General features: G+C 40.2%; 1 protein-coding gene across 3 annotated transcripts in view; it reads right to left on the bottom strand.

Moving 5' to 3' along the window:
• Positions 1–3699: 3699 nt before the first annotated feature.
• Positions 3700–13273, bottom strand: part of CFAP91 (cilia and flagella associated protein 91) — a 71904-nt gene continuing 62330 nt past the window's right edge. For 2 of the 3 annotated variants that reach the window (XM_070406263.1, XM_070406266.1), the window contains one exon: positions 3700–5385. The gene's annotated coding sequence lies outside the window, so the exon portion shown is untranslated. Of the gene's footprint in view, positions 5386–7812; positions 11559–13273 lie in introns of those variants that run through there. The other variant, XM_070406265.1, reaches the window with a different exon arrangement.

Raw genomic sequence — 13273 nt, 5'->3', positions numbered from 1 at the left:
CCTATACTGCAGACTCTTCCATGGTCTCTCTCTCCACAGGGTAAACACCTGGGGAGGGACAGTGTCCTTGGAGAAGGCTTCTTTCTCTTATTCTAAATCTTGAATGAATATTAGATCACTTGAGATGCTTTTAAAAAAAAAAATACCCTTGCCTGGCTACACTTCTGAAGGTGCTATTTTTATTTATTTATTTATTTTTTACCACTATCTATCATCTGTTAGCTTATTTGCTCAATCCCAGTATTCATGTTTAGAGGTATCAGAACTGTTAACGTGGACTCCCATGGGAAACATCTTTAACTACAGTACAGTGCTTATGTATAGTTCCTTTAGGCTTCTAGTCTCTACTCATTTCCTAAGTTACTTGGGTAAATTTCCCCCACTTCCTTCCATGAAGTTATGTCAAATAGCTGTAACACAGATTCCTTAATAAAATTAATGTGTGCCCTTTACCCACTTCTCCCAGCCCCCTTCATTGCCTCTGGTAACTTCTGTTCTCTGAGTCTATAAGCTTGAGGGGTTTTGCTTTGTTTTAGATTTCACATATAAGAGAGATCATATAGTATTTGTCTTTGACTTATTTCACTTATCATAATGCCTTCAAGGTTCATCCATGTTGTCCCAAATGGCAAGATTTCATTCTTTTTTATGTTTGAATAACATTCCATTTTATACATATACAATCATTTCTTTATCCATTCATCCACCAATGGACACCTAGGTGCATCTATCTTTTCAAGTTAGTGTGTTTGTTTTCTTCAGATAAACATCCAAAAGTGGAATTGCTGGGTAATATGATATAGTTCTATTTTTAATTTTGTGAGAAACCTCCATACTGTTTTCCATAGTGGCTGCACAATAACTCCCACCAATAATGCACAGTGTTCCCTTTTCTCCACATGCTTGACAATATTTATTGCTTGTGTTTTGGGTAACAGCCATTCTAACAGGTGTAAGGTGATATATCATGTGATTTTGATTTGCATTTCCCTGATAATTAATGATGCTGAGCATCTTTCCACACACCTGCTGGCCATCTGTATATGTTCTTTGGAAAATGTTTCTTCAGATCTTCTGCCAATTTTAATAGGATTATTTGGGGGAGGTTTTGCTATTGAGTTGTATGAGTTCTGTATATATTTTGGATATCAGCCCCTTATAAAGATTCTATCTTAATTGGTCTGGAGAGAGGTCCAGGAACCAACTTTTAAAGTACTGAGATGACTTCAACATGCGGTCATGGTTGAGAACCACCGTAGCCCTTGTTTCTGGTTTTTTCAACATTTGGCAGTAAATGTTGCCTCTTAGTAAAAGATTTCCTCATTTTTCAATGTTTTCTGGAAAATTCTTCTCATGATACTTTCTTCTACTGCTTTGATGTCCAGTCAGAGGGAGGCTCTATTGTAAACTAGAGGCCCAGTGCATGAAATTTGTGTACAGGAGGGGGGTGTCCCTTGGCCCGGCCTGCACCCTCTCACAATCCGGAACCCCTCGGGGGATGTCCGACTGCCGGCAGTTGGATATCCCTCTCACAATCTGGGACTGCTGACTCCTAACTGCTGACCTGCCTGCCTGATCACCCCTAACCACTCTCCTGCCTGATCACTCCTAAACACTAAGCCTGCCTGCCTGATCACCCCTAACTGGTTGCCTGCCTGCTTGATCGCCCCTGGCACCCACTGCCATGGCTTCATCAAGAAGGACATCTGGAATGACAGTCAGAAGGTCGTTTGGCTGTCCAGTCTAATTAGTATATTACACTTTTATTATTATACTTCATGGTTCTACAGAACAGAGGGCACTCATTCCTCTCCCTTCCCCACTTGCGGGGAGGGAGGGGTGACAGCACATCCATATTCTCTCTCTTACTCTCCCCAAGTGAGATGGAGAAACTAATCTGCTAAAGACTGACATCCACTGGTCCACTTTTCATGAAGCAATAGGTGTAGCTATTTTGCCTTAAAAGCAAGAAACATGCTCCACCCATCTCTCTTTTGCTTCTATCCCATAGTGACAATAAAATTAATGAATTGGTGCTTATCGGGTGCTTACCATATGCCAGTTGCTATTCTAAGCCTTTTACATGAATTAGTTCATTACATCTTCATGCTACGGTTATACCATTTTAGATGCAGAGAAGCTAAGGTTTAGTTAGGTCAAGTAACTTGTCTGAGGACATATTGTCATTGGGCTGGGATTTCGATTCAGACCATCTGGCTCCAGAGCCCACTCTCTTAACCTCCATGCCACTGCACTGCGAAATGCGCTAGCTTGGCTTCTGCTTCATGATAAGCACAGTTGAAAGCCATTCATTGTCACTCATGTGCTCACTAGCATTCTCCATTCTACTAGTAAGTGGGTCTGTGAACCCCCGTGCAGCCTGCTACATAAACGTACTCCAACTCTTCTTAGTAGATGCAACTCTACTCTCGAGTGGGTACCATGGTCTAGAATTGAGGCGGGGATGAGAGTTTGTAGTGGGAGCTCCCCTTGAACTAGCATATACTCAGACTTTAATGTAATTTATCTGGGAGCTCTGCACTTCAGAAATTTGGAATATCCAATAATTTTGTGCTAATAGTTTCTCATCCCAAAGTGTGTACTCACACTACATACTTCTTCCTTGGATTTTACCTTGCCTATTTTTAAGCATTTTGAAGAGAAGCAATGTCTTTGTTAAGTGGCACAAGGATTCACTATATCTGATTATGTATCCATTTTCAACCTCAGATATTCATTTATTGTGATTGTGTATTGCTATCCTATATAATAAAAACCTAACATGCTAAGTGTCCAGTCAACCGGCCAGCCCTTCAACCAAAGCATAATATGCTGATATGCTAAGGCTGCTCAACCGCTCCTTATGATGTGCACTGACCACCAGGGGGCAGATGCTCCAACCAGTAGGTTAGTTTACTGCTGGGGTCTGGCCAATTGGGACTGAGCTAGACATCTGGACATGCCCTGGAGCTATCCTGTGGTCCCTCCCAGGCCCTGATTGTGCACCAGTGAGGTCCCTTGGCCTGGCCTGAGCCCTCTCGCAATCCAGGACCCCTCGGGGGATATCAGAGAGCCAGTTTCAGCCTGATCCCACAGGCCAGGCTGAGTGACCCCACTGGTATATGAATTCGTGCACCAGGCCTCTATCTGACTATATTAGTTTAGCCTCAATCCACTGCATGGCTCTGGTTGCCATAACATGGCTTTTAGCATAAGTTTTGCTCATTGCTCAGGTGATTTATTTTCAAAAGCAAAGGTTATCAAAGTTGGGTGTTTAAATTCAAGTCATTATAATTAGAGTTGCCAGTATCAGAAAAAGTTGTCCTCCCCTGGTAAACTTCAGTTAGCTAATGGGAATTTTGTAATACCTTATATTTTTTCTTTTTGTCTGAATACAAAACAGTTTTTGGAAGACTACATAAAGTTTTTTTAGAAAATATTCTAGTTTAGCCCTGGCCAGTTGCTCAGTGGTTGGAGCACCAACCTGCAGACCAAAGGGTCATGAGTTCAATTCCCAGTCATGGGCACATACTTGGGTTGCAGGTTCAATCCCAGGCCAATTCAGAGCACACAAGAGGCAACCAGTCTATGTTCTCTCTCATATCGATGTTTCTCTCTATCTCTCTCCCCGCCCCACCCCCACTACCTCCCTTTCCTTCCACTCTCTCTCTAGAGATCAATGGAAAAAATATCCTCAGTTGAGGATTAAAAAAGAAAGAAAATATTCTAAGTTTCTTGTTCTTTATTAGAAGTCATTTAAATCCTTTTTAAAAGTTGGTATTGATTTTAACTTTAGTTCATCGTTATAGAGAAGGAATGGACAAACTATGGTCCATGGGCCAAATCCTGTCTGCTGCCAGTTTTTGTAAATAAAGTTTTATTGGAACACAGCCACATTTACTCATTTATGTGTTATTTATGGCTGTTTTCACTCTACAACAGCAGAGTTGAGTAGCAGCATCAGAGACCATCTGGCCTGCAAAGCCTAAAATAGTTACTTTAGGCTCTTTACAAAGAAAGTCAGTTGTCCCCACTTTCTATCCTGTCAACCCTAACTCGATTCTTCTCATTTTGTGTTCCTGATTTTTTTTTCAGGATTGACTAATATAACCTTTACCTAGCTCAGATTAGCAATTTTAAAGGAAAAAACAAAATTCAATTGCCTCCTTGCTTGTGCAGTACTTATCTGTTTGTCTGTGATCCTCAGGAGGGGGAAAAAGATGCCCAATCCTGGCTTTCCCAGGACGAGGTAAAGCCTTTCAAGTTTGAATCATCAGGTATTTTTTCAGCTCAGAAAATCTTTGATTATTGTTTCCATTTTACATGTTTTGGTTCCTTTGTCCTTTTCATATATTTGCCCTTTCCTTCCCACCCCATACTGGACGACTTAACAATTTTGTCAGCTACATACCAATTCTATTCTCTGCTGTGAGGTATCTGTTCTTTTAACTTCATCCAAATGATGTCACTGGATTTTTAGCCGTGTGTGTGTGTGTGTGTGTGTGTGTGTGTGTGTGTGTGTGTGTGTTTCATCTAGCCAGCTTTATTTTTTTAATGTGAAATTTTTGTTCAAATGCAGTTTACATTCAGCATTATTTTGTGTTAGTTCAGGTGTACAGCACAGCGGTTAGACAGTCATCTTCTTTACATGGTGTCCCCCCATTATTTCCAGTACCAGCCAGCTTTCTTTTCTTTCCAGCCTGCACCTGTCTGCTCTCTGGCTGCTGTCTGTTCTTACTATTTCCTGTTTCAGTTTCCTAAAAGGCCACTTTTTTTTGCCTCCTATTTAAAGCATCAAGCAGATAATTTTTCTTGTTTTCTATAATAAGGTATTTTATAAGAGTAACATACATTTTCTTTTGTCAATTCTTTGCACGGGTGCCCTGTTAATTTGTTGTTGATGCTTTTGTTTATTTATTGTTTTTCCTATTTACCGATCTCTAAATGAGGAAGGATCCATCCAACCCTGATGTTTGTCAGCACACAGGATGGGCAGATGGCTCTCCAACATCGCCCTCTCTACAGGTATTGCATGAATATACTTCTTAGATCTAAAGCCCAATAGTGAGCTGATGGTATTGCTAGAGCACCATTTGTCTATTGCAATGTAGATGGACATTTGGGTTTCTAGTTTAGGGCTCTCATAAATGGTCCTGCTATGAAGCTTCTTGTCATGTCTTTTGGCACACAGACCAAAGAGAATAAAGCTCCTTCATTTGATTATTACTACTGAACACCATTTTAAATTATTGTGAGTTTAAGAGAAATATACTCTTCATGAATCACACATTGCCAAGCCCATAAGAGACACACATCTTGGGAGAAGCACGGACTACTGAAATTCTTTATGATGATTTGTATAGCTTCTTTAAAAAAGATCATAGCCTGTAAGAAACAACACAAATGTTCATGAGAAACCATCATTATCAAAACAATACATCCAAAAAGTTACTGTGACACAATGGCACAGAGCCCGGGTTTTGAAGTCAGACAGCCCCGGGCACATTCCCGCTCTGCCGCTTATGAGCCCTGGTCCAAATGTTTCTTAGCTCACAGGGTCTCAGTTTCCAAATTCTAGCACTTAACAAACCTTTACATTAACTGGGTTATAACTGGAAACTTAAGATGTATGCACCATAAAGGATCTAGAAAAACGTGAAGAAAGTCAGTCTTTTTTCCCTCAGTCTGACCTCCAGTCTCCAGCTCCATGCCTACCAACAACTACTTACCCATCTTCTGTTGATCTTCCAGAAATTGTCTATGTGTGTTGCAGGCACAATGCAGGTATAAACATGCATGTGTATACACATACACATTTCTAAGTTTTAATTATGGGATATTACACAAATAGGAAAGTACAGAAAACCAATGTGCAGCCTAATGAATGCATGTAGAAGATTCATCTGTGTAAATACCCCCCGCCCCCATCAACAAGCCCTATAAGCTCCCACTTGCTCCTTCCCAATCACAGCCCTTTCCCACCCTCTAAACGTAATCACTATTCTTATTTGTAAAGTCATCACTTCCTTGCTTTTCTTTATATCTTTACCTCCTAATCATGCATTTCTAAACACAACATTTTGAACTTCATAGCGATACTCATTTTAGATTTTTAAAAATTTTCTTCTTTTAATCCTTTATCTGTGAGATTCATCCATGATGCTGTATTTAGTTCTCCATCATTGATTTTAACTGCTGGAAAGTGGGGATTGACACTTTTTCTGCAAAGAGACTGATAGTAATTTAGCCTCTATGGGCCAAGAGACAAAATCCAGGACATTATGTAGGTACTCTAATAACAAGAGAGAAAACAAACCATCACACTATTTTTCTTTTTTATAAAATTCAAAAGACTAATAATATAATTAACTACAGTTTTTTTGTACTAGAGATCTACTAATGAGAATGAACTAGTATTTAGGAATGATTTTGCTTAACTGAAGTTCAAAATAGACTGCAAATGTTCGCTGTTAACGGTGATGTGCAAGGAAACATTCCCCACCTCGGCTTTGAAGATGCTGTCCACACAGGCACTTGCTCCAACGCCGCTATCAATTGTGAGCACAGACTTCTAATTGTGCATACATGTTACGTAGAAGGCATTTCTAGAATTCCACTAGAGGCCTTTTGACATCTCATTACAACACAGTTCAATCACTTCCAATGGAGGGTTAGGTGGACATGCCTCCATTGCACAAATAGACTTGAAATATGGACATTTCCTTTGCACTTGCTTCAAGGTTGAAAACTGCTCCTGGACGTGTAATTTAAACTCAGAAAATATATCCACTGCATATATGTGTAAGAATTGAACTCTTCAACTTTTTGTTCCTTTTTGCTTAGCAATTCCTTCTTCAATTTATCTCTCTGCTTTATTTTAACTTTTTGTTTTAATTCTGTAATTTTTTGTTAGTTAGCTAAGAATGCCATAACAAATACCCAGACCGGCCAGCTTAAATAACAACTTTATTTTCTCTTGGTTCTGGAGACTGTAAATCCAAGATCAAGGTGCCAGCAGGTTTGTGCCTTCTGAGGCCTTTCTTCCTGGCTTGCAGATGGCTACCTTCTTGCTATATATTCACATGGCCACCTCCTGATCTGTATGTTGCCTGTGTCCTAATCTCCTCTCCTTTTTTTTTTTTTTTTTTTAAATGGGACTAGGATAATATACAAAGGATTTTTTTTAATTAAATCTTTATTGTTCAGATTATTACATTAGTTACTCTTTTTTCCCACCATAACTTCCCTCCACCCAGTTCCAACCCCACCCTCTGCCCTCACTCCCCACCCACTGTCCTCGTCCATAGCTGCACAATTGTTGTCTAATCTCTTCACTCACCCCCACACCCCTTCCCCCCCCCCCCAAGAATAGTCAGTCCATTCCCTTTCTATGTCCCTGATTCTATTACAATCACCAGTTCATCAGATTATTTATTCACTTGATTTTTAGATTCACTTGTTGATAGATGTGTATTTGTTGTTCATAATTTGTATCTTTACCTTTTTCTTCTTCTTCCTCTTCTTACAGGATACCTTTCAGCATTTCATATAATACTGGTTTGGTGGTGATGAACTCCTTTAGCTTTTTCTTATCTGTGAAGCTCTTTATCTGGCCTTCACTTCTGAATGATAGCTTTGCTGGATAAAGTAGTCTTGGTTGTAGGTTCTTGGTATTCATCACTTTGAATATTTCTTGCCATTCCCTTCTGGCCTGCAAAGTTTCTGTTGAGAAATCAGCTGACAGTCGTATGGGTACTCCCTTGTAGGTAACTGAGTTTCTTTCTCTTGCTGCTTTTAGGATTCTCTCTTTGTCTTTTGCTCTTGGCATTTTAATTATGATGTGTCTTGGTGTGGTCCTCTTTGGATTCCTTTTGTTTGGGGTTCTCTGCGCTTCCTGGACTTGGAAGTCTATTCCTCTCACCAGGTAGGGGAAGTTTTCTTCAAATAGGTTTTCAATATCTTGCTCTCTCTCATCTTCTGGCACCCCTATAATTCGGATGTTGGTACGCTTGAAGCTGTCCCAGAGGCTCCTTACACTATCTTCATATTTTCGGATTCTTTTTTCATTTTGCTTTTCTGGTTGGGTGTTTTTTGCTTCTTCGTATTTCAAATCTTTGACTTGATCCTTGCGACCCTCTGGTCTGCTGTTGGGAGTCTGTATAATATTCTTTATTTCAGTCAGTGTATGCTTAATTTCTAGTTGGTCCTTTATCACAACATCGAGGGTCTCATTAGATTTCTTGAGGATCTCACTACATTTATCGGCGGTCTTACCAGTCTTTTCGAGGGCTTCTAAACAGTTCTTTAAAGACCTTAAAAGTGTGGTTTTGAACTCTATATCCAACAGTTTGCTTTCCTCCAGTTCTGTCGTTTGTGTCCTGTTTCTTTGTCTCGGCATTTTTTTATGCTTCGCTGTGTCGATAGAGTGCCTTTCTGTGCTAAGTGTCCCAATTACCTAAGGTAGACACTCTTGGTGCACCCCCTTGTGGGCTTTGTGCACAGTCTTGTTGTGGTTAAGCCTTGATTGTTGTAGTTATCACTGTGAGGAATTGACCTCCAGGTCAATTGGCTGTGAGAATCAGCTGTGTCTGCGGTGGGAGAACTTCTGTGCTGGAGACACCCCTCTGGGGCTAGACTTGCTTCGATGGGGCTTTGGTGCTCACTGAGTCTGCCTCCTGAGTGTGTCTTTTATGGTTCCACGGAGCTTAAAGCTGGATGGTCCCACTCTGACCTCTGGGCTTCCTGGCTCCTGGATCTCTAGGGAGGTGCTAATCTAGCCTTTGCCTGAGGCTATACAGCAAAAGCCTCCCTGCAGGGCTTGGGCGGGGCGGGTCCCACGGGATCAACAGGGCGGGGTTAGCAATTATGGCTGCTCTCAGTCTTGCCCTCAGAGGCTCTGCTTCTCAGTGTCCCAGTAGTCGCTGCAAGCCCCACGGAGAGAAAGCTGCCCTAGGGTTCTGAGCGATGCCAGACAGTCCCGCTTCTCCTGTATGAGTCTGGGTCCTTAGAGACTCGCCCAGAACTGGAGCTCAGAGCCTGAGACTCCCTCCCGATTGAAAACAACCGCGCCCTCAGCCTCCAGCCCGCTCCACATGCACTCCGAACCTTAGTATTTTACTTCAGCACTGCGCCTCCTCTGAGCCTCGGTATGCTTTTCTCTTTCCTCCTAGTTGTAGAACATCCACTCAGCCAGCTTTCCTGTGGTTCTGGATGATGTCCGTTCCGTCTTTTAGTTGTATTTTTGAAGTGGTTGTTCGAGGCAGCAAACTCCCGTGTTTACCTATGCCGCCATCTTGGTTTCTCCTCCAAAGGATTTTTAAAAAATATTTTATTGTATTTTTTATTGAGTTCATTGGGGTGACACTGGTTAATAAAAGGATATGGGTTTCAGGGGTACAACTCAATAATATATCATCAGTATATTGTACTGTGTTCATCAGCCCAAGACATCTTTTAGCTTTTGACAGCTCAGGAAGTCTATAAAGCAGATCGCCATTCAGTTAGTAAAGTCCCTCAGTCTTCGTCAAGCCTGCATCTTAGCTTGTGCCCAGATGTGGCCAATGCTCAGAGGAAGAAAATGGCCAGCGACCTCAGATCACTTAGGAAGGACTCTTTCCTCTCCACCATCTTAGTGCATCTAGTCCCCTTGTTTCCACAGCTCTCCGATGCCTTTAGAAATATGACACTTACAATGTGCCCATTATTTTCTCATTTATTATAGAGACCTACTACATCCTACCTGGAATCAGAAGACATGTCTATTTTCTGTTTTATTAATTTCTGTTGTTTTTATTTTGTTACTTTCTTCTTTTTACATTTTTGCCTCTAATTTGCTGTTCTTTCTATAATTTCTTAAAAAGGATGCTTAGTCTTATTTTCACCTTTTCTTTTCTAATAAATGCCTTTAAGACTACAAATTCCCGTGTAAGCACCACACTAGCAGCATTCCACAAGTTTGATACATACATAGCATTTTTGTTATTCTTCAGTTCAAAATATTTTCTAGTTTCTGTCCTGACACTTTTTTGATGAAGAGATTATTTGCACCTACATTTCTAAACTTCCAAACATCTTAGAATTATCTTGTCATTGATTTCTAATTTCATTGCATTTTTATCAGAGAACACACTGCATAATTTCAACTCTGAAATGGCTGGCACTGCTTTATAAAACATTTTACAGATGGCTGCCTTCTAGCTGTGTCCTCACATGGCAGAGAAAGACAGAGAGAAAACTCTGGTGTCTCTTCTAATAAAGACACTATTCCTGTCACGAGGGGCCCACCCTCATGATCTCATCAAATCCTAATTATCTCCCACATGCCTCATTTCCAAACGTCAATATCTTAGAGCCATGGTCGGCAAACTGCGGCTCGCGAGCCACATGCGGCTCTTTGGCCCCTTGAGTGTGGCTCTTCCTAAGCCTTAGGAGTACCCTAATTAAGTTAATAACAATGTACCTACCTATATAGTTTAAGTTTAAAAAATTTGGCTCTCAAAAGAAATTTCAATCATTGTACTGTTGACATTTAGCTCTGTTGACTAATGAGTTAGCCGACCACTGACTTAGAGGTTTGGGGGTGACACAATTCAGTGCAGAGCATTCCACACCCATCCCCTAAATTCACATCCTTCTCATGCAAAATACATTCATTCCATCTCAACAGCTCCAAGGTCTTAACTCATTTGAACATCACTTCTAAATTCTAAAGTCCAATATCTAATCTCAATATCATCTAATTTACATGTGGGTGAGTCTCAAGGTTTGATTCATCTTGAGGCAACATTCTTCTCCAGCTGTAAATCAGACAAGTTATGTGCTTCAAAATACAATGATGTGTCAGGCACAGGATAGATATCCTCACTCCAAAAGAGAGAAGTGAGAAGGAAGAAAAAAGGAATGGGTCCCATGCAAGTCAAAAGCTTAGCCAGACGAATTCTACTGGATCTTAAAGCTTGAGATTAATCCTTTAGTTCATTGTCCTAGCTTCCAGGTCACTAGCATGGCCCAATTACTCCCATGTAGGGTGACCCCACCCCTTCATCTCTACGGTGTGCCATCCCCACGGCTCCCTGGGTAGGGTCATATGTGTGGTCCCACCCTTAAGGTTCTGGGCAGAGGTCATCTGACCTGTTGAAACTGAGACAGTGGCCCTAATTTTAAATCGCCTTCCAGGTTATTTTTGTCTATTGAAGAATTGTGCACATTTGGAGCATAATAGCTGTATTGTCTCATCTGGTCAAATCCAAGAAGCCCGACAGCCTTCCTTCATTTCATGCCATCTCCAGCCCTTTCAGTTCGCATAAGCTCTCTATCAAATAGCTGTTCAGCCACATCCTTAGTGTTCTTTTCAGAATATACTTTCTTACGTTTTGAAATACAGATAGGCTAAGATTCTTCCAAATCTTCAACTTCTTGCTCCTTTTTGCTTAGCAATTCCTTCTTCATCTCTCTTCCTTCACATTTTACTATAAGCAGCCAGAAGAAACCAACTCTTTCAACATTTTGTTTAGAAATCTTCTCAGCTAAATATCCAATTTCATGCTTGCAAGTTCCACCTTCCATAAAACAGAACAAAGTTTAGCTAAGTTCTTTGCTGCTTTATAACATGGATTGTCTTTCCTCAGGTTTCCAATAACGCATTCCTCACTTCTGTCTGAAAGTTCACCAGAATCACCATGAGCATTTGTATCTCCAACATGCACCTTAAAACTCTTCCCGCCTCTGCCATTATCTAGTTCCAAAGCTGCTTCCACATGCTTACATATTTGTTGTGGCAACACTCCACTCCTGGGATCAAAATCTTAGAGTGGGCTGCTATAACAAAACACCAGAGACTGGGCAGCTTATATAACAGAAACTTATTTTCTCACAATTCTGGAGACTAGAAATCCAAAGCAATAAGCATAGTTATTTTAAAATTCATGTCTACTAATTCCAATATTTTAGCTCCCTTTAAGTCTGTTTCTATGATCTACATAATTTCTGCTGCTGCTTATTTACATTTTTATGTGCCTCCTTATAAATCGGGACATTCTTGATTGTGTTCTGGAAATTGTACATGAAAAACTGTTTGTGAAAATAAACTGAGGTCTAGAATAATGTCAACTTTCTCCAATGAGAATTTAACTTTTGTTTCTGACAAGTTTTTTGAGGCAACAGGAATTAAGTATCTCTTTAATTTAATTTCTGAGGTTGAGATATTTTTTGGATCATTCAAATGATTAGAAGCTGAACTGTAGTCTATGAGAGGGATAGTTTACAGCAAGCATGTCAAACTCAAAGGCTAACATGGGCCACATAAACAAGGTTTAAGTTCATGTGGGCCAAAAAACCCCAAAAGCTTCAATTTTCACAGAAATGTAGGTTTATTTTGATAGAGACATGCTGAATACAAAGAGCTGAAATAAATGAGTAATCGTTAACATAAAATAATAGAACATTTTCATAAAATTAATATTTTTTCTTGAACATTAACTTACCAGATACTGAATAACTGCACAAATTAATAAGCGTAACGCAAATAAACCTATTTTTCTTGTTCTCCGAAAGTGAAGTATTTCCTGTTGCACACACCAGTCAGTACAAGTCAGTACAAGACTGATATCGTGGCAATTGGCTGCTAAAATATTCGCTGCTAGTATTAGTGGAGAGAAATGGTGTGCCTGTGCGTTAGGTACATAGGGAAATGAATGCAACACGATTATAGTAATCAGTCATTAGCGAATGTTGTAGTTCATTACTAATAATTATGTATAACAGGATATTATAAAAATTAAGTTACGAAATTTTTATTAAAATGTTTCTTACATACCGTTATATTGGTTGGGCTGCAAAAATGTTCATTGTGGGCAGCACTGCAAGTTTGACATGCTTGGTTTACACCCAAGCAACCCTTACTACCAGAGCACAGCCTTTCTGAGTCCCAGCCCCAATGGAGGAGGTTTACCAGAGCCTCAAGTTGACTCCAGTTTTTGTCCCCCTAGTTTTACAAAGCTGATAAAAGCACTATTAAGCCTTTCAGCCACATTTTTAAAGAATTTGCATATTCCCTCCGGTTAAAAAAAAAAAAGTGGCTCCAAAGGCCAGCTCCAAAGCTCTGAATTTGTCTTCTCCTAAATTTTTGCCCAGAAATTCCTCACTGCTTTATTAGCTCTTTATTGTCTTCAAGCCAATTTGAAAAAATTTTAATCAGTGGTCCCTTTCTCTAAGCATTATTATAATCTCACAGCTGTCCTTCCCATCTTCCCTCTGAGAGAAGGAAGGAGGAGAA

Source organism: Myotis yumanensis, unplaced genomic scaffold, assembly GCF_028538775.1.
Source record: "Myotis yumanensis isolate MYYU_CA2020_CCGP unplaced genomic scaffold, mMyoYum1.0.hap1 SCAF_2, whole genome shotgun sequence".
NCBI classification, from domain to species: Eukaryota; Metazoa; Chordata; class Mammalia; order Chiroptera; family Vespertilionidae; genus Myotis; species Myotis yumanensis.
The sequence above is the reverse complement of the archived record's forward strand: the minus strand, read 5'-3'. Positions and strand labels throughout refer to the sequence as shown.